Here is a 23,572-nt window from a genome sequence, read left to right as displayed (position 1 = left end):
ATTTTTGTCTCTGTGATTAATTATAATCAGAGAGAGGATGCATCAAAACTTTCATAATATGTTAGGAAAGAAAAGAAATAATTTAGAACCACATTATGTTGAGGTAAGGGTAAAAACTTATAAGAGAAACATTGATTGCAGTGGAATACTGATGTGCAAACAGAAATATATAGTCTGGATTATTTTTATTTTTAACTTTAACATTTGCATACTTTTTTAATAACACTGTTGATATCCTTAAATTATTAAACTATAATCTACTCTCCGCCTCAGGATTTTATTAAAAAGGAGAGTAGAATGGAGTTGGTTTCAAAAACGAAAGAGCCAGTGTATAACTTACTTTTAAAAATAAAGCTTTTGATTAAGTCTAGAATATTATTGATTATTTAATATCATGATATTAGAATAAAAATGAAATTGAGAGTAATTAAGGGAAAATACCCATGCTAATCATAATGGAAAAAAAGTAAAACAGGTTGAATGAATTATGATTGCTGTTGTGGTAGGACATAACATTCAATCTGTAATGGAGCACATAGATAATAGGACAGTACTCTTAGACAGAAGCTTTTTGCTAAAAATTGAAGATGACATAACTACAGTTTCACTAAAAAAGTCTAACCTTGATTCCTGGATGTGTTTATCTGAAATATTATGAGCAGTAATTCAGTAAAAAAAAAGATGATTTAGACCTTTAAAGTAAAAATTATACACACACACACACACACACACTAGTAATTATATATATATGTGTGTGTGTGTGTGTGCACACACACACACACATATATGTGTATATATATATGTATATATATGCATATATAACCAAAAAAATTATTTAAAAAATTGCTAAATTAAATAAATTTAGTCTATATATTTTGTTGTGTTCTTGGTCAATTATCAGAGCCTAACTTGTGAGTAAAATCATTATTGAAAACCTTAGGTACTTTTAGTTTTAAGTCTAGGAAATCGTATTTATCAGTTTACAGCAAGACAACCAGTCTCTGGTGATTTAAGCCTTTTGAATAAGATAATTAATTGTTTATTATAAATCACATTATCTGTAAATAGTTAGAGACTTGTATTTACCCTAAAATCTTGACTGACCTAGAGGTTCTCTCTTGAATATATGCAATTAAAATAAGAGATAAAAAGTAAGATAATTCTAAAATCTCTGTACAGTAAGACACTACCAATAAGAGAAATCTTTTATTAAAAAATGTATACTATTATATTGTAAAGACTGCTTATTCTGGGAATTAAAGTATATTCTTGTTCGTCTTCAGAAAATAGCTAATATAAAGTTTTATCTACAGAAAGTATTTAGAAAGTTTGAAATCTCTACCTTGTTTTAAAAGTATATTAAACATAGTTCAAGAAAGTGTCATGAAATGTTAAACAGATTTTACATTGAATTTTAGAAAAATAAATATAACAATATGTAATGCCAGTGTTTTTCATGTATTTTAATTCTAAAGAGATGCATTCATTCACCAACTCAACAGATATTTGGAGCCCAACCTATTTCTCAAGCTCTTTGTTAAAGGATAGAGAATGAGAAAGAAATTTAATTCATCACTTACTGGGAAATTCAGAGAGGAAATCAAAAATTACAGCAGTTATTTGTACTAAAATTATACATACTCATCAAATGCTACAGAAGCCTAGTGCAGGGCACCACCTCCAGTGTGAAGAAGTCAGGGAAGGCGAGGAATCAAACTCATAGAACATGTATGTGTTAGGCCAAGCAGAAAGAAAGTGGTTTCCAGACCTGTGAAAGGCAAGAACATGTAAAATAATGATAAATAACTAGTAAATAACTAATATTAAGTAGCTAGACAAAGCAGATGATACAGAAGGGGTTTCAGAGGATTAAGGCATAATTCAAGGCTGTGTATGTCATACGAAGAATATTCAACATACAATAAATGGCAATTGAATGATTTTGAACAGGGTAAGACACATATGATTGATTTTAATTAAAAATTCACTTTGAAAAGAGTGTAGATGATTAATTTAAGAGGGCAAACGAGAAATTTTGGAGAGAGAAACTTTAAGAGTCTGTATCATTTATCTATGTGAGAAAGTTAACTAAGGCAATAAAGCTGAGAGTAGAAATTAATGAAATAGAAAATATATGCCATAGAATGTATAGAATGATAAAAATTAATGTTTTAAAGCACTATTAACTTTGAAAAAAGAAATAACAAAATTAGCAAGGCAAAAAAGAGATGAAACATATAACCAATATCATGAGTAAGAAGACGGTCATTATTAAAGATGCTTTATATAGTGAAAAGTTTATAAGAAACATTGCTGCTAATAAACTTTGTACACCTGAAACTAATATAATGTTGAATGTCATCTGTGATTATAAATAAATAAATAGATAGATATAGATAGATAGATAGATAGATAGATAGATAGATAGATAGATAGATAAATAAATAAATAAATAAAGGAAATATTTCTTAAAATGTGTTAAGAGGTCATATAACATAGATAGCAAATGTAACAGACAGCACAAAATTTAAGACTATGTATATCAGTGAAAAATTTTCAACAAAACAATAGCAAACCAATCCAGTAGATATAAAGAATAATGCATCTTCCCAAACTTGCATTTATTATAGAAATGCATGTTATTTACTATTAAAAATAATTCAACAAATTAGAGGAACAAAGATCATAATAATCTTGCATATAATGAACAGCAATTTATTGTGTTTGACATCCATTTGATAAAAAGATCTTAGAAAAACTTACACAAAAAAACATTAATGTTAAAAAACTTTGTGAAAGCTTTGCCTCTGGACAAGGATGGCCACCGTCAATGCTTCTATTCGACTTTGACTTGGAAACCCTAACCAGAGCAATAAGGCAAAAAAATGAGACATCTACACAAAATGCCATAAATGATCAGTGTAAGAAATTAAAGATCCAATTAATAAAATTATTAGGTTGAACCATATAAAATGTTACTTTAATGAGTCATAAAAGGTTTACTATAAGCAACTGGATTTTAATACTCAATATTGTAAAAATGCCAAACACTTTCAAATTTATCTGTTGATTGAATAGAGTTCCATAAAAAGTCCAGCGTTGTCTCTGTAGAAACTGACAAGTCAATTTACATATTTATTTGTAATTGGAAATAGTGGAAGTAGCCAAGGACAATCAAGAGAAATATGAAGAAGGACATTGATGTGCTTATGTTACTGGATAGCAAGACATAAATTGTTGTGATGAAATATTATATTAGCAGCTCGGACCTGAACAACTAGGTCAATAGGGTGTCCAGAAATATCTATATAAGCCCATCTGTTTTACAGAAAAGATGGCATTACATAGAAGTTAAGGGGGGGAAAAAGGTACTTTCAGTAATGATGCTCAATCACTTCTTTTCAAAATGGGGGAAAAAGATAAATAATATATTCTCGCCTTGTGTATGATATAATAAGCAAAACCAATTTCTACTAGCCCACAGGTTTCAATGTAAAATTAAAATGAAAAAGCTTCTAAAAGATAAAATGAAAACATTTTAATGGTCTTAGAGATGGAAAATATTTCTTTTAAATGAGACAAAAGGCAAACTATAAAGAAAATAATAAATCGGCCTAGTAAAATAAAGAATTTCATTAATAAATATCAGTGTAGGAGTGAAAAGGTAAAACATGGAGGGAAATAACAATTGTAACACAAATACCCAATAAAAGACTTATCTTTAATATGGGAAAAACTGCTAAATAACAAGAAAAAGACAAAATCCCAAGAGAAAAATAATGGACAGACCTAACATGCAACTTAGTAAACATCCAATTGAATATAAAAATATGAAAAGTGGCCAGAATGCATTAGTTATCAGAAAAATGCAAATTAAAACTAATACAAGATACTAATATCTCTCCCCTGAGAATTGCGGAAATTAATACAATTGTGAATACAAGGTGATATGGAACCACAACAACCAACTTTATGTGCTCAGGGAAATGACAATTAATTAAAAACCCACTTGGTAAAGAGTTTGGCATTTCCTATTAAAGGTGACAGAATGCATAGCAAGTTTACTGCTAGGTCTATACCACAGAAATGTATGCACACATGCACCCAAATGCTGTGTACGAGAATGTGCTTAGCGAAATTGATTGTAATTGTCTTCAATAAAAACAACCAAAGCATGCTTCAATATTATAATACAAATAAATTTTAACACATTTTTAAAATGAAATGCTACATAACAATGGGGAAAGTATACCTTCATGTGACTATATTATTTTATAAGATCTAAAGATTCTTTTGCTGGTGAGATATAACACACTGACACTGGAATAGATGAAAGGCAGATTTTTGTTGTTGTTGTTGTTGTTGTTTTATTGTTGTTGTTGTTGTTTAGAATTCAATGAAAGTAGGCTGCCAAGCAGGGCCATCTAGGGCTTGCACGCAAGGGAAGGGTACTAGGGGACAGCGTGTTTATGGCAGGTCGTGTAGTGTCTGATAGGTTTTGTGGAATCTTTGTGCATTTTGTTTTTTTGAATAATTTCAGCAGGCTCCGGTGCACAAGAGCTGTCCCCAGCTGTCTGGTGCCCGGTGCTGGGGCACCTTGGCTGATGCACAGTGGCTCAGAGTATGGGAGCCTGCAAACGGAAGTGTCGGTGTGAACTTCATCAGCTGCTTATAAAGAGGAACTGATGGACTTCTAGCCAGGGCATCAATACTGGATGGAGATAGCATGATGTAAAAACAAACTGTATTACACATATGATGACAAAGAAAATATTTTGTGAAAAAAGGCCAGAGGAAAACGTACTTTACAATTCCATTCATAGAAAGATAAACAGAAAGCAATGCTAATGTATTGGTTTAGAAGTCAATTTAGCTATTTCTTTGAAGGTCTAGGGAAGAGATTATGATTGGAAATGATTATGAGTGGCAGCTTTTGGGATCCGATAAAGTGATTTTTCTTCATTGCATAGGGGTTCAGTTTTTCACGATGTATCTACGTGCGCATTTTCATACTTTGTATGTTAGTTTCATTTCAGCAGAAAAAATTATGTATATGTACATATATATACACAGATATTTAAACAATCTAATGTACATTATACTTTATGCATCCATTCATTTATGAAGTTTAAATGGAGTGTTAAAAATTCAGAATTTAACCCAACTAAATATAAGTTTTACCATCAAATAAATTACAAGGAAATCTAATGTGCTCATTTTACGAGAAGTGATTTGTTCAGGAAAGCTGCTATTATATTATCTCCCAAAAGACAGAATTTATTATGAGTAATTAGAAAGAGAGCATAACAAAAAGAGCAATTCACAAGGGAGTTTGTTTTTCCCATCAGTCTTGTATTAGATAAAAATCATTAACATATTTCATAATATGGCCATGGTAATTATTACAGAAACTAGTACTAGAGGAGAAAATTAGCTAGAATCTAGAAATTGAGAGCAAATGTAAAATAATTAATTGACTAAGTCATAAAAACTCTTGGAAAAAAAAATACTTAGATGACTCATAGAAACTAAATGGCAATAATAAGCATCACTTTGTCTAACAGCTACATTAATAGCTACTAACATTAATCTCATTTCATCCTGAAGTTGGCTGAGCAAAATTTAAAAAAAAGTTTCAAGTTCTGAGGTTTAACATACAGCACATTGACTACAGTTAATATTATTGTATTGTACACTTAATATTTGCTCTCTCCCCAAAATAAGGAACTATGTGAGGTGGTAGATGTGTTAATTAACTTGATTGTGGTAATTATTTCACAGTATATACATATGTAAAATCATCACATTGTACAATTTAAATGTTACAGTTTTATCAATTATACCTCATCAAAGCTGGGGGAAAAATGCTTCTTTGAAACGAAATAAAATTATAAGAGCTATAGATGATCGTTGAAGGTAATTCTGCAAGACACAGAGAAGTCTGGCTTTTGAGCATCCCACGCAGCACTCCTAGATCAAACGACGTTATATCCCATATGAGGCAGGATGGGTCTGGCTGTGCCCATTATCCACCATAATCATTGACAGTAACCCTTTACCTTCTCAAAAGCGTTCCTATGTAGACTAGATTACATGTTTAGTCAAAAACAACTGATGATCTACTGACCTCTTCGTTTTCATCAAATTATTGGTGATAAACCACATTTTTCATATTAAAGAGGCCTACCCATTAATTTAGTCTGAGTATCAACCCATAAGATATAACTGATAAGAATACTTCTGACATCATAACCTATCAATAGCAGCATCAGGATGTTAGAACAATATCGAATCAGCTGATGTTCTGAATTTCATAGTGGTTATTTTTAAATTTATTTTCTACTCATAAAAATCAGAATTTATGTACATTGAATAACTAATCACATTGAGTCTGAAATTATGGCAAATTATTTACCGCTCAGTATTACTCAGCAATGGAATATACATATATTTTGATATTCTTTAGAACTTTTGAAACTCAAATGCATGCTTCTGAATTAATGTTTTATCAGGAGCCAGTATATTTCTATAGGTCCTGAGTCTTATTTTTTAGTTTATTTTTAAAAGGCAACGTGTATGTAATAATAAATTATGCAGTCGGCTATATCCAATCAGCTAGATACATGCAAGTCTGTGAATTTGTAATTTGCCAAATGGTTTGGAACAAATATTAATTTTAATCCCTAATGTAGGTATTATAATTTGCAAAGACATCTTAGAATACAATTAAAAAACTAATGATTTTCTCATTTACAGGAAGATCACAAAAATTTTAATGTATATTTAATTACAGTTCTATATTAGAGAGATAAGTTTCTTTTGAAGCTTTGTATTTTAGCCATAGTTTTTAGCAATTTCAATATTTGATATTAATTTTGATATATTTCATATGGCATTATTAAAATTTTAATTTTACATTTAATATGTATGTAGAACATGGAAAGAAAGCCTTATAATTTAGATATATTGGATCACAAGGTGATGTGACTATTCTAAAATTAGAGCATAGACTAAACCAAAGAAAACGTCATTTTATTATTTTGGTATACATGCCTTGTCATGTAACTGAATATGCTTTATTCTTATGTCCTCGTATAAAACCTTCGACTATACAGATATATTTACAAAAAGGCTTTGCCTTTCATACACAATAAAACATTGCAGTAGCTTATTTCATTAGGTAGTCACTAGAAATGAAAAGACATGTATTTTGTGTGTTTCTTTAGGAAAATTCACAATCCTGTGGTTCAAATTTAAAGTGTCTTCAGTCTCTCAAATCATACAAGTGGTCATGGCTGTGAGGACGTAAGTGTGGTGCAGAGCGTGGATCTCAGAGAATCCAGACAGTTCTCTTGAGCCTGGGTTTTCAAAAGTCCACTCTAATAATCATGTCAACAGGTTCTTCAGGTCTTTCAGCCCAAATGGAAAATGCATTAATGTCATCTTTAATACAAAAAGTAGCCTTCTAAGGAAAGGCTTTAAAGTTGAGTGGAACTTGGAAGAATTCGATTCCAAATGACCTTTTGTTTCATAATAAGCAGAAATAGAAATGGACACTGATCTGAGCTATACACAAATTTCTATTAAGATTTTTACATTTGATTATCTATAATTAAATTTGACATCTATAATTTTGGGCAAAAACAAACTTGAGGCTAATGTGGGGGGATAGAGGAAATTTTCTAGGCACTCTAGGCGTTCTTTTTTTTTTTTTTGCACCAGACTGTGTATCTGAGGCTCGCTGTGGGTAAGAGCTTTTTCTTTTAAATAAACTTTTTTTTTTTGAGTTTTATAAGAGCTGATATAGAAATTAAGATGTTAGGTATATAAAGTTTTTTTTTTATTTTTAACAAATGCTAGTTTTTGTAATAAATCAAATGTACAATTAATAGTAATAAATCACAGAGCTTTTTGATTATGTGGTTATCCCAAATAAACAAACCATTTCAAATAATCTGTGATCATATAGGAAAAATATTGAAATTAGAGCATAATAGATCCACTTATTTGGTTATAAAGATTGCAGTCTTAGAGCTTAGGTCCTCTAGAAACCTGTGACTATGGTATTCTTTCATTCCACCCTTGTTTATTTTGGGTGTAGAGATTTATTTTGCTTGAGAGACAGATAATTTAGCTATGGGATAATATCAAAGTCAATAATTTAGGTAAAGTAATTTGGGACTTTATAATTAATTTTTATTGATTAATATTCAAGTTCACCAATTCTTTATCTAACATCACAAATCTGAAGTTGATTAAGCTAAGTTAATTTTTTAAATTTTAATTATTATACTCTTAAATTCCATAAATTCACTTCGGTTCTTTTAATACTTAACAAATCTCTATTTATTGATTTGTTTTTGCCACACTTAGCTTTATTTCTTAGAATTAATTTTTCTTTGAATGTATTTCTAATAGCTGATTTAAAATCTCTGTGGGAACAACTATAGTTTCTATAAAGTGTTCTTATTTTTTTTTAAGTGAAAATAACAATTTTCTATTTATTTCCATATCATAATATTTTGGGCTGAAAACTGAGTATTTTGCTTAAATGCTTTACCATTTCTCAAGTCTCATATTTCTCCCAAAGATTGTTTTTATTGCTCTTTTTGGTTTCTTTCCCCACACCTCCTCTCTCTCTATCCCTTTCCCTCCATCCCTCCCTCCTTCCTCATTCCATCCTTCTTTCTTTCCTTCCTTTCTTTTTATTTCTTTTTTTGTTGTTATTCCTTTAAAAAAAAAAAAATGACTTCCCTGGGCTGATTCTGTGAATTCTATTTCCCCTGCAGTGGACAGGTACTGATGTTTCTGCTCAGTTTTATTTTAGTTTTAAACAATTCTTGCTTTTAAGCTCAAGCCTAAATTCACTCTCATTTTCCCCTGTTTCCATGTAACTTAGTGATCAGCCGATGACCACACAGAGGTTATTTTTAAACAATCTAGCCAATAGTCCCTCTGTCAATGGGTCTGTGTTTTAATAAGGGAGCATATTTAATGTTCAAACTCTTTTCAAGTCATCACTGGATATTTCTTCTTTTAGGGCCCTGTAGAGTTTTCTATGCATATGTGGGCAGCCTCAATGTATACCAGAAGTTTGTCAGCAGGTTGAGCCCTCTCTCTTCTCCATTGCACAGAGTAAAGACGCAGTGAGTGATATTCTTTAACCATGACCACAAGCTCAGAGAATGACCTATATCTCAACCAGGCCTTGTTGTCTCTGAGGAGTCATATCCACTAATAGTGACCCTGGGCACTGGCATCGCTCATTGCTCCAAATCAAATCAGTGCCTTTGACCACAGGACAGAAGCCGCCCATTATCATGGCTTTCTCCACCCTGGCAGAAGCCTCATGCTACTAAGTGAAAGCATGAATATAAGAAAGGATGTATAAGCAGCCCCAGGTCATGTGCTGCAGATTCCCACGATTCTTACTCATAGTTCAGCATTTTTTCAAGCATAAATGCCTCTTAATTTGGTTTATGCATTTTGTCAAATACTAGAACACTAAAATGGTTGTCATTGTCTGTTTTTTCCAGCTTTGTAGCAACTGATTGGGAAGATAAGTTGTCAGACCCATCATTTGGCCATAGCAAGAAATTCTACCTCCTTACAAAGACCAAAACAAGATGTGTAGTTAAAATTAAAGTTTGTTTTGCAATCTGTTAGGGCTGTCCCACAGTAATACATTTAGTAGAAGCGAGTATATTTGTGTGAAAACTTTTAACCACCTATTTTACTTAAACTGATCTATTATATTTAATTTAAGAACTAAATAATTAATGAATGTACTATTAAGTCCATCTGACCCATATTTGCTTCAATTATTAAGTTAGATAGTTTGTGTTTCTCCCAGAATCTTCTCAATATAATATTTCTCATATCCTACTTTTTCCTCCATCTTGGGACCCAAAATTTCTTTCATTATTTAGCCAAGCACATATATAACCTGCTGATTACGCGATATTACCACAGTTGCTGAATGAATCACAAACAGGATCAATTCTTCACTATTTTTTTTTTCATAATTTTATAAGAAGGAGGATTTCTAAGTTACTTTCTAGAAACCCAAATAACTACATGGATTGTTTGGAGGATTTCTAAGCTACTTTCTGAAATCCAAATAACCATGTCTGTTAACCGAATATTATGCTTACTTTATTTAAACTCAATTTACTTACTTAGAGGATTATTTGTAATTTTACTAACCTCTCCTTTGAGCATTATTACGCCTGAACTCTGGTATGTGGTATCATATTCATTCCTGTACAGTTTGCAAACTGCAGATTCCTCATCATTTCACCTACTGTTTTAAGCATGTAAGATTACCAAATAGCATCATGTTAATATTTAATACAGTGCTTTTCCTTTCAAATGACTGATCATTTTGTATATTTACAAGGCAATTAACAGGTTCTAGCATAGAATTCATAACTTCGGCACAATAGTGCCACAGAAGACAAGGCCAATTCGCATGCAGCCTCAGTCATTTGAGAACCATGTATATCCTATTTTGTCGTAGGGAGAGAGGGGTGAAAAAATAAGGCAACAAGTTAGTCTGCTCAAATTCTACTTACCAAGAATGCACTGAGATGAAGAACTCAACATCAGTCTTAGGTTCACTTTTCCTCCTGAGGCTCTGGTACAATTAGTTTCAAAGTTAGTGGGGTGGGGACTATAAAAAGTATTGCTAAAATTCACTGGAGTATAATACTTTGCCATTTGTCACACTGCACTGTTTTTAATGGGGTTTATATATTTCAGTAAACTTCCTCACCCTCCCTGAGTCCTGGGTTAGGCATGCAAATAACCACAAGGATGGCACTCATAGAAACATATGGTGTTTTCCTTCTAGAGGCAAGATACATAAGCATATCTACTAGGATCTATAACCTCCATATCACGGTTAGCAACAAACACTTAAAAACTCAAGCAAATGAACAAAGGGAAGGATTGTTTCCAGGTTACCAGTCATTGTATTATGGCCCAGTCATATCCCTCGTTTTCTTTTTGCTAAAAAGTTGTTTTTTCTTTAAGACTATCTAAACTATAACTATGAATGGGTATAAACCAAATTATCCAGCCTCTATTTGATTCATTTCACATTCAGGTGAGAATTGGATTTTTAAAAGTTTTATAAAAATAATTGTGAAGGAACCACGGAAAATGAAATGCAATGACCACCAGCAGCGCAATTATGAACTTTGTCTTAATTTTATAGCTATGAAGTATTTCTTTTCTCCTGTAAGTGAGTGGGTGAAACAAATTTATTTGCAGCAAAATACTAGACTGTTTTTATTAAGTCTCTAATGGGTTATGTATAAATCACTGTGTCTCTTTAAGGTTTAGAAATTCAAGAAACCCACAAAACGATAAATTTTAAAGGAGACTAAAAAGGTAGAAATTAGAAATAATAACCTAAAGAAAAAAAATTTGTAAGTCAAATTCCTGAGGATGAAAATGGAAACCAAGAAAAGTTAACTCTTATCTTCATAAATGTTAGTACATACATCGGCCCAGAAAAAGATGACTATCATATGTCTATTTCTGTCTCAGACTCAGAGTCAACATTCTCTCCTACAACATGAATCACAAGAAAGGCTTCTGTCACTAAAAGCTATTACATATTAGACCGACTTGAAGTCGGAAGTCCTTCCAAATGCAAGAGTTCCACATCTTTTGTTTACGCTTTACTTATGATTCTGCTCTAAGAAGATATAATATGGCCTAGATAACTTTTATGGTTCATTTTCAATCCTATGTAGTTATTTACTGCTTATGGGTAGTGATGCCCTAGCTTGACAGTTGTAAAATAATAGGAAAAATTTGGAGAAGATCCTTGATTTCATGCAGTCCACATTAAGGTATGCCAAAGAAAAATCTGATAAATGGTAGTATTTGGGGACGATATCTTCAGTAAATAATCTAACACTTGGAGTTAAGAAAACATCAAATTTTCTAAGCCGCATCAGTATTATAACCATTTAGGAGAACCACTTAATCACAAAAATGTGCAATTGTAGTGAAATCTGATTGAATAAGAGGAAAGACTAATTCTGAATAATATATTAGAAGGTAACCTATTGTTTAAAAGTCCAGCCATTCTATATTGGCATAACTTTTATTTATTGTTCTTTAAAATGGAACAATTTTTAAATTAGATTCTCCTAAAGAGTAGACATTTTGCTGTTTCTTTAAAATTATACATCTTGATGATGTATATATAATATGTATATAACATATATGTATATATATTTGTGTATGTTTGGGGGGTTGTGCACGTGGCGGCAGTGGAAATAAGCAAAGACTGCTCGAGTGAGAATAAGCAAATAAGCAGAGGCTATTTATTCGTAGTTTGCAAGGAGGCCAGCCAACATCACTTGTGTCTGACAAAAGCTCCAAGGCAGACAGAAGATTATGAAAGCTCTGTAGTGGAAAAAAGGGAAGGCTTCAGATGTTCCCTGAGTGGGTTGTTGGCGTGGGGAAGCTGGAGGTGGGCTAACGAGAAGCAAGTGTGCTATGTGATTGGCTAATGTCGCATATTTGGCTTTCCCTGGTTGGTCTTGAGTTGCAAGCTGAGAGATGTCTGACAAAAGCTCCAAGGCAGACAGAAGATTATGAAAGCTCTGTAGTGGAAAAAAGGGAAGGCTTCAGATGTTCCCTGAGTGGGTTGTTGGCATGGGGAAGCTGGAGGTGGGCTAACGAGAAGCAAGTGTGCTATGTGATTGGCTAATGTCGCATATTTGGCTTTCTCTGGTTGGTCTTGAGTTGCAAGCTGGGAGAAAAGAAGACAGCACAAGAGGGAAACTGGCAGCTGTTGACCAAGTACCAATGCTTTGAGCTCATGGCTGTGATTTGGCTTCCTGGACTGGTTGCTTTAAAGGCTGCGGTCACTGAGTTCTCTTTTCATATGTGGCCTGGCAATTACCCATTTGTATCTTGTTTATCTCACTGCGATGCTTTTATTTTAATTTTCTGCACTTTAAAACATATGTGCATTTTAAACCGCCTAATTTTGAGTGTGCTGCTAAGTGTGTCTGAAAAGAATAAACTATATAACCACATGTATTCTATGTGCATGTAAACACAAAAGTCAGAGGGAACCAGATATCCTACGTCTACTATTACCCCATACCGCCAGCACTGGCTCTGTGTTTTTCGTCCCTGAGGATAATTCCGATGCAATCTAATACAAACGTGACACACTGGTCCTGTGTGAGCAAAGCTTCTATTTTTTTTCTGTTTTCTCCCATCTTCTATATTACATTTGCTTAATTTCAGGGGAAGTGACAGATGACTTTTCGGTGCTTGTGTCTTTGATGCCATGATCAACTGTATAAATTATTTTGGCCACAAGAACATTTGGTGTGCAAATTCCTAGCTTATGCTGAAAATACAAATGATTTGGGGAGTTTTCGCTTGCTATCCTGGGGTTCTACGGTTGTCATGAGAAGGACTTGCTTACCCACTGCTAACCCGCTGGTTCCAGGAGGAGTTAGAGAACATATGAGAAACCAGCAGAAATGCAGACACATGACTAGTCCAACAAAGACTAGCTGACAAAGTTAGGTCAGTCAAGCCCTCCAGATATTGGCTACTGGTATATTTTGGGTGTATTTTACAAACCAAAGGCTGATGCACAGGTAGATTGTTGCACTGAAGCTATATGAGTTTATATTTATACGGGGAAATAAATTTCCCTAGATTTCTTAGTGCTATTATAAAATACTGTAGACTCTCCAAATACCGTGAAAATTAGATTTTTAGACATTTGTCTAATGAATTGCTTTGATTTGAAAGGATAATAAAATTTCTTCTCCTCCCTGAGGAGACCAAATGGTTGCAGTCTGGACAATGGCCCTAGTTTAAGCTCTTGAGTGGGAACTGCCTGGAGAGTTATTTTCACAAGTAGTTATATGTCACAACGATGAAGCCACAGAATGTGAAGACATTTCTACACCATAAAAGCTGAGATGCATCAAACTTTCTGGCTACTAGAAAGACTGTATTTACATCCTGAAGGCTTGAAATAAGGACTAAGGTTCATCGCTTTTCCAAGAAGACCCTTTTAGATGGAGCAGGGGACAGCTGCCTCCTTCCTCTCCTAAGGAGAGGACAAGACATTTTTCTGGTCCCTTACCTATGCAGTGCTTGGCTACATTTATAGGAAAAATTGCTATTGATTCTCATCATTTCATGTCAGGTATAAGTAAGAATGAGGACAAAGGAGACCAACATGCTCATTATTTACTGTGAGATAATAAGTAATAAATTTGTCTCTGACTCAGGATACCATTCATTCAGGATAAAATGAATGAAGATGAATATTCACTCACAGCAATCTAACTTAGTTTAGTTGAAGTAAGATAGAATTTAATTCTTGAAAGTACAAATACCTGAAGTTTTTATAATTTAGACAGTTCTATGTGCTATATACTATGGGATTTTTAGAAAATTATGGGAATATGTCTATGCAGTAAACATCCAAATGGAAGTAATCTTTAAACCAACCATTTAACCAATTGGATTAGATTTAAGATGACAGTATAATAGGTGCTGACCAAAAAACAAAACAAACAACAACAACAACAACAAAACACTGTGTTTATTGAAAGCTAAACATTGGAAATACTATAACAATCTTTAATACAGAAAAGCTAAACGGCAAGGTTTTATTTTTAAAAAATAAACTAAAATGTATATTGAAACATTATTATTCAATATGTGAGTCCAAGGAAAATGTAATAACATAATGTAATAACATGAGAAATGATATTATATTACAGTGTCCAGAATCATGCTAAAGGCCTTGTAAATAAATAAATAGATGATAGATAGATGATAGATAGATAGATTAAAGAGATAGATAGATAGATATAGATAGATAGATAGATAGATAGATAGATAGTTGTTCTAAGAGTCCCTGAGTTTAAAACTAATAAAGTAGAAGCACAATGAGTCAAAGAATGATAGATCAGGAAGAGACTTAGATATCAGCTAATTTAATTTACATTTTTCATATAAAGAAAAAAACCAAGGCCCCTAAGATTGAAATCAAGGATGAAAAGTAACTTATCAAGTCATAGAATCGTTGACTGAGGATGGATGTTTTTAAAATGCAAACTCTGATGAACAATGTGTAAATCTGAGGATTGCATGTGTTTCAGTTGCAGTTCTTGTTTTAAATATCGAAGGAGATTCTGACCCATTTTGGACACAGTCATATTTTTGACATCTACCTGTTTCAAGCAAATTTTTCAAAGAAGGAACAGGGGTTGATGCAACAGCATAGAATCTCTTTCTGGTAACCAAGGACAGTAAACTGACTGCATGAATTAATGAATCAAAAATAAAGACACAGGAAATAATAAAGAAGACAATCTACTGAAGAGCTTCTTAAAAGAGAAAGTGATTTAGTAGAGAATTGCAAGAAGCTAGAGCATTAAGGGAAGTATAATAAGTTGGGACACAGTTTGGACTTTTATTTTATCTGACCCTGAAAAGTCTTGCCCATGATTGCAGGTGGTCTCAAGCTTTCTAGATAGGCATTGGGCTCTCTGATTTCTTGCATTCTGGAGATCAAGAGAAATGCGTACAGTCAAATGGGCGTTTATGGTATCTTATCTATTTCCTAATATATGAAGTGAGATTGTGACATAAAGTGGTTTTTATATTTGACTCATGAAATTAACCCCATATCTCTGTATTTCCATTATATAATATTATACGTAGTAAATAATATTAACATATGTTATAATTATATTGTAATATAAATATATAATGTGTAATATGCATATTCTTGATAAATAAAATTAAAAATTCTGGTTATGGGCAGTACAGAGACAATGTGTTCGGCGAAAGGAATAACCATAGGTATTTAATGTGCTAATAAGAAACCTAATAACATATGGAGTACATCATTAAGCCCCAAAAGATGTTGATTCTAAGATTAATGATTCCTGTGATTAAATTTTCTCTCTCTCCTTTTCTTCTGCTCTGCCTCTTTACCTTCTCCCCTCATATTTTTCAAGATGACAAAGACATTTGGGGAAATTTTTAGTAAATATAAACTCTGAGCATCACATACTTTCAAACAGTTACATACCCTTGTTTTACCAAAGAATTTTGGACATCAAGTAAGACTTGACTCTTACTTGATGTCCAAAATTCAACCCCAGAATATTGTTTCCATTTTTATTCTTACAATTACGTCATTATTTAATTCACTTTTCACAGAAATCATAAGGGGTAGTTCTTAGTCTGTAAAGAGCTCCATCAACTTAAGTATATATAGAGCATGAGAACATTAAAATTCATATTTTTGATGTAGATATAAAAAAATCAAATAAAAAAACACGTATTTGTCAGCTGTGATCACTGTTTACTGTAATGATTCAAAAGCCATAGAAGAGAATTCAAAATGCATTTCCTAATTACGTGATGCTGTAACTGTAGCTATAGCCAAGCTTTTATTGTTCCCCAATTTTTCTATGCGCTAGTCAGCTACCTTGATCTTGTTTTCTGAGGTTGCAGGCACAGGGTGTGCCCATTTAAAATGACACAGACTTTCTTAAATGAGGCTAGGAAGTCTCAGTAATACAAAGTCAAAAGTGCATAATACTGAAAACAGATGAAAACTTTTGATAGAAAAAATAAAATCTGCTGCAGGTCTGTTGACTTCAGTCTTTTAGGAGGTCGAATGAAATTGTGAGTCATGTTTAGCTGATAAAAGACTAATCAACACTATGCATACAATGTTTTCTCTCTCGGATCTTAAATAATTTGAGGAATAAATTACAAGTCATTTACATCCTCTATAAGAAGAAAAAGTACTGCATTTTTAACCAATATTTCATTATAAGATTTGTGTTTCTTCACTATTTTTCTCACTTAAAATTTCTATTAACCTTAATTGATTTTACCTTATTTGCAAGCTTATTTGGAAAGCAATAAAAGGAATACTAGTTTGATAAACAGACATGTTTATATAACATTAGTGTGTGTTACTGAGTAATCCTTTTCTGTTAAAATAAAATTATCTAACGTATTTTGAGGTGTCTTTGAACGATTGAGCTACTAATACCCTCATATTTAATATTTTATAAGAACTTAATTTATAATTTTTTTCAAAAGCTACAAAATTAAGCTACAAAATTTAATCTGATTACAAAATCAGATTAAATTCTCCAAAATATAATACTTTAGTGTGTAATAATCGGCCTTTTTATTATAATTATACAAATCTACTTCTTAAATTCAGATCTTAAACCAATATGTGGTTTATAATCTACTAGTCTATAGATTAGAATCAACATTCATTCATTTAGCATATATTGAATATCCAATGTATGTCAGGCACCATACTAAAAACACAGATAAAAAGATACTGTTTAGAAATTAATGTATCCCAATCATAAGGGTTTTTACATATTGACTCTCTGGTATTAATTAACTTCCCACTACTGAAGTAATCACTAATTTAGGGATCGGTCTATCAATAAACTATATTTTTTAATTATGCTAAAAATATATTGCAGGTAAAATTATCTTTATTAAGTTAAATGTGATTTCAGAACAATTATTAATCAAGTTACTGAATCTATTCTGAGAAAAAAATCAGAAAACAATTCTGTGACAATTCTGGCATAGAAATTAATATTACCTTTGCTTTTCAATTGACTAAAATTACTTAATTAAATGTGTCAATAACCCTTTCCTGAGTATCTATCTGCCAATGGGAGGTGGTGGACAGTACAATAAATCTTTTATTTAAAGCATTTCAAAACTCTTCTTTTTGCTGATTTTATTTGAAATTTATTGAAGTGACATCTTTAATATGTATTAAATATTTCAGTAATCTCTACTACTTACTACCGAGTGGAAGCATTACTAAAAAATCATTATGAGATTACACAATAAGTGAGTGGGTTTCTAATTTGTCCACAGAAGTGGAATCAAATTGTCTTAAATTCTTTAAAATCCACATTAGGAGACCGTGATGAAATAACAATGTAGAAAAATTCGTTTATTCCTCAACATAGCTTGGGAAAACACTTTCACTGGACGTTCTTTCCGAATGATTATCAGAGTATATTGTCCAACTCGAACCCTAACCTACCACCTTAATATTTCCCCCCGTTTCCTGTACTAAACAGATTATGCCGCTTCTGCTGCTTCTTATATTCTGTTATCAATATGCAAAATGCTTTCCCTCCTTCTGAAACATATCAGTCTATAAAGTCTTTCCTATTTTATACTTTGTTATGATATCTTCAATACCCTTTATCCAAAATTTTAAATTTTAAAAATTTCTGAAAACTGAAAATCTTTTTCTCTAATACATCAGGTGAGGTCGGGGGTGAGGGGAGGTGTGTAAAAGGATTTGCTGCATTGTAGAAAAATGACTAGCTGTGCTAATAGAAGATGAGAGAGACATAATACCTCCTGGTGTTACATAGTATAAAATTTTGAGATATAAGTAAAATAACTTTAAAATATTCTGAGAAAGAGAATGTAGATCTTTTGCTAGGTTTTCTGCTTTTCACTTCCAGTTTACTTAGAAGTGACAGATTGGAAAATATACAGTCTAGTTAAATTACAAGTCTTTATCAAGAAAATTTTTAAGCCAACCTCTGTGGCTATGAATGTTCAAAATATTGGAAATGGAAGAAATGGTAGGATTTAGCATAACAGGACAATGATGAGGCATGTGGTTAAAAAGTGCTAGTCTTTTTTTAGCAAATAAGCAAAGCGAGGTGTGGTCTTCTAAGGGGAACGATGAAGAACACCCAAAATGTAAAATAGGAACCAAATGATCCTCATATCCTGATGTCTGAGTCAAGAAGTAAACTCGCATCATCTTATTCCAAACACACAAAGAAAATAACACTGCAGGTCACATGTCCAAGGTCATGAAGCAATTGAATGGCAGAACCAGGACTCAAGTCTCGCTTTCACACCAACCTGCGAGATGCTGCCATGTCACTGCTGCCATCCTGGCATTTTAACAGCACCTTCTATAGATAAATTATGCTTTCAGGGGATTTTATATTGATTTGCATTAGATAAATTATATATAAGATGACATAAATATTTTAATTGCTTTATGTACATCAGGACAATATCAGATACAAATATTTATATTCCAATATATTCTTAACACAGTCCGTTTTTTTTTCTTACTGTATGTAGGAGGATGCTAGTAAAATAGGCCAAGCTTGTGATATATAAAAACAAAAGTGTTTTACACTGTTTGGTGATCCATAGACAGGATTCCAGATATGTATACACAGCCTAGGCCGATATGCTTAACTGATTAGGAGGTTATTGGAGGTATATTGTTGATTGCCAGTCAATCAACAATCAGTCACATTTGTATCAGGCAGGGGACACTATATAATCTGACAGCCTAAAATGCTTGCTTAGCCTACCTTCATTCCTACTCTGTTTCAGTCACTTATCAGACTGTGTCTTGTTCCCCAATTTCCATCCAGAAACAACTCTTTTAAAGGTCTTCTGTGACTTTCTAAAACTATATTAATAAGACTTATGTAGCCTTTGACAGTCTTGTCATAGTTCTAATTTTAGATTCCCTAACTGCTCCATAACTTATTCCATAACTTCTAACCTCAAACTCCAACAACAGGAAGTCTGAGTGGTAACCTTCTCTATTATGTAAAAATGTTTCCCACAAGAAAAATGAATTTTTAGCCTATTTTCATGTATATTTACCTACTTTCATCTATTAGTTCTAATCCCTTTGAGGCTAGAAAATCTATCTCAATTTTCTTTACAACCCGAAACATAGTAATATTATAATAAACATGTGCTGAACTAATTACCTAATTGAGTAAATAATGAAACGTCTTTAGAATTTGACATTATTGTTCCCATCTATTCATAATTCTGCCCTGTGTTTATCTTATGCCACCCCATTCTCTTGGCTCAATACCTATCATATCTATTATTCTTTTCATGAACCCATTATCTTTTTCCATTCTATTGATCATATTCTTTTAAAAAGTTCTAGCTTTCTCTTTCTCATTGTACTGACTCTTCTCCTTAGTGTTCTTACTCCTATTTCTTCACGTGACCTGATCTACAATTTTCCGCTGAGTGTCCTCCCTCTTTTTGTCTGTATCTCTGTAGTAATTCACAGTTTTATTCTTCTTTATCGCCTTTTGAGAGTTAACATTGAAAATAATCCTAGCTTTTGTTTATTTTTATTCATGCGATGAGGGACTAGATCATTCTAATTCATCCACCTGGAATAAATGCAGAATAACACACACACACACACACACACACACATTTATTTGAAAGGATTAAATAGTAAAAAATGGAAAGGGAAAAGAAAAGCATAGTCAGACAAACTTGAAAAAAAGACATATAGATATCCTAGACCCAGACATATTTAATATTTAACGTATTCTATTTGTATAGTGTGCTCTCTTGTTACTTTGGTAAGAAAGTTAAGTTGGTGTCATTTCTTTTGTTGAACACTTTGACACTAGTTATGTGTGGGGCTTTTAATAAACATCTTTATTAATTTTATCCACATGAATTTTAATATGCACAGGAGATATTTTGGATCAGACATGGATTTCTTATTATGTCACAGTAAATAAGTAGGTTGGCACTCCTTGCCCCAGTGCTTAACTTCTGGGTAATGCAAAAAGAACCATGCCATATATCCTTGGGAGCTGTTGAGTATTCCACAGGCAAGGGTTGAGGAAAAATGTTTTATTTTTTTCATTTTTTTGCTTATGGTGAGGAAGGAGGTGGATCTCCTTAAAAACATAAAAAGGACTGAGTCATCTTTTGGTGTATAAAAATCTCAACAGGAGCCACATTGTCCAAGTCTTCCCTTTTATACCCAGCTGATATCTCCAAGTTCTAACACATGTAAATACCTAGGGAAGGCGCTCTCTAGTCTTCCGAACTTGCTAAAGCTGAATTTTGAGACCTCATCTGAGCTGTAAACCTCTGGGTTTCTAGAGAGGTGAAGAATTTTGTTATATCTCAGATCATCAGTGTAACTAGACAAATGGCAACAGATACAATTTTCATGGTACATAGAGAGTCTCAGAAAGCTGAGACTTTCTCAGCAGCACTGAGAAATCAAGGAGAATGTTCTTTCTTCATGATATAGAATGAAAAATTTAATTATCTTTCAATCAAAAATGGCTTGGAAAGTACACTATCGATATACTTATAAGTGTATTTCAAAATATATCTACATGTATGACATCATGCAATCAGTGGTAATAGGAAAGCTAGAATTGTCATTTTCAAGATATGAAAAAGGTAAATACATTCTTCCCTATTTGGCAGCCACATTGCTAAGTACTAGATTTCAAGGAAGACACTAATTTTATCTCCTAAGACAATTTAGCAGACCTCGGGCCCCTTAAACACCCCTTTCTTCTCAGCCAGTAAGACTCCTTCATCTTCTGAAGTCCCATAAGCTATCTCTCCTTTTGTGCTACTATTTTTTAAGCACGTTCATGATGTGTGAGTTGATTTAGCCTCACTCTTAATTTCTGCTATTGAGATGCTACCTGATTTTTCATAAGTGCACATTCTTCCTGTGTATACATTCAGTCTTGAATTTTAAAACACAACTAATGAGAGAAATTTTTTTTTCCTCTTTAATCTTGTTCAATAACATTTTTCACTCTTTCTAACAGCACTCCTATTTTATTCAATATCTTCAAAACTCAAATTAGCAAAAGAAAACTTTGATGTTAGCTTTCTTTTGACAGATCACTGAACAGATATTATCTGACTACTTCGCACTGCATGCTGAAACATCATTCATTTGCATTTTATTGCTATGTGACCTAAGCAAGTTTTCTTGCAAGAATAACAGCCTGAGGGTGGCACTGATCTTATATTCAATCCCAGCTTTTTGCTTATTTGTTATTTTATGAATCATAATTGTTAGTCCAGGAGTGTCCATTTGGCTCCCTTTTGTTATCTCTATTTCTCTGCTGAAGTTTGAAAGTTTTTTTGCTGAGGTTTGTATTCCCTGAAACGGCACTCGACTGAGGAAAGTTCCAACAGGCGCTTTAAGATGTTTGCGTTAGTGTCAGTAGCCTGTTTATATCAGTTTTGGTCTCAGTTAGCATTCTTTGCTCTTGAGAATGCGTCCCATTCTTTGTTTCTTTATATTTCCATTCATTTTGATTGTTTCCTTGATACTAAAGTATTTAAGTTGTAAGGGATGCTGGGTCCTGTTATTTTTTTCTCGGCATTTTTTTCTTCATTTTAGCAAGAAACATTTGGCTGGGCTTGAACTGCAGACTGCTTCTTGAGTGGCATCTCTCTGGTCTCAGTTCAGATCCAGCTCCATTAGCTGGGCTGATGTGAATCCCTTTCACCCACAGTTCAAGTTCAGAGACAATGTGAAAAGGCCTGAATCCGACATCCCCACTTCAGCGTTTTCCCTTCTGAAATCCCTCTGATCTGTTCAACGTGTATAATTACGTAGCTTCGTTTTCCAGTTTCCCAGGCCAGAAAGACTAAGCTCCTCCATGCGTACTGCTCCTACTGCAGCTTAAAGCCCCCAAAGACACGCAGGGACATATCTACCTTCCCATCTGTCCTCAGAGTATGTGCACGTCCCCGTCAGAGTTGTTCTGCTCCCGCGTGACCATGGGGACTTTTGCATTATCTGCATGTTTGTTTGTTCATTTGTTTTATAGTAGATCTCATACCAGTTAGTTATTAGTCCATTACATCAGGAAAAACAATCGATTTCTCTTCTTGAGAGCCCACAATATTCATCTTTTTTTTCATGGACAAAATGTATTTTTATAGATTTTTAAAATCTTTTCTGAATTATTTCGTTTGTTGGAAGAGGACAGCAGTTGCATTCTGTCCTAACAGAATAATTTTCCTAAAAAACAAACTGAAAAGTTAGACATAATTGTCAACCTGACCACTAAGATATAAAATTCATTTGAGATATTACAAATTTTCTAATGATTTTTTTTTTTTTAATGAGGATGAGGAGTGGTTTGTTTATAAGGAACAGTACTGAAAACTCTAGCTAATGGCTATGTTAGAATTTGGGGGTAGTGAAGCATCACATCCTAAGTATAGGAAAAATAATCTATTTCTCTTGTCAGAAGCTCCTTAAATGATAAAAAGGGCTTTCCTGATGATAAAATGAATTGTTTCAGCAGAATGAGCTCAAGGACTCCTTTTAATCTACGAATTCCAGTATTCTTTCTGACCCTAAATAAAAGGCATCATTGTCACCAGTACCAGCCACAGTGTCTGACATATAGTTGGTGCTCAATTAATATTTATTAAAAGAATTATAATCAAATGTATCCATGTGTGCTTTTAGGTATCAGATTAAGAAAAGGTGAGAAAAATTATGTGATCTTATTCAAAAATAACACTTAAAATAAGGTTGAGTCAGATTTAACCAGAAAGTTCTGTAATGAATTTAGAGAGAGAAAAAAATAGAAGATATGAAAATAGAGACTTTAATTTAAGATTTCCTTCAACTCAGTAATCTCAATAGTATTTCATTTTTAATGGGTATTTTTACAAATTGATTGCT

Source organism: Pteropus alecto, unplaced genomic scaffold, assembly GCF_000325575.1.
Source record: "Pteropus alecto unplaced genomic scaffold, ASM32557v1 scaffold17, whole genome shotgun sequence".
Classification (NCBI taxonomy): Eukaryota; Metazoa; Chordata; class Mammalia; order Chiroptera; family Pteropodidae; genus Pteropus; species Pteropus alecto.
The sequence above is the reverse complement of the archived record's forward strand: the minus strand, read 5'-3'. Positions refer to the sequence as shown.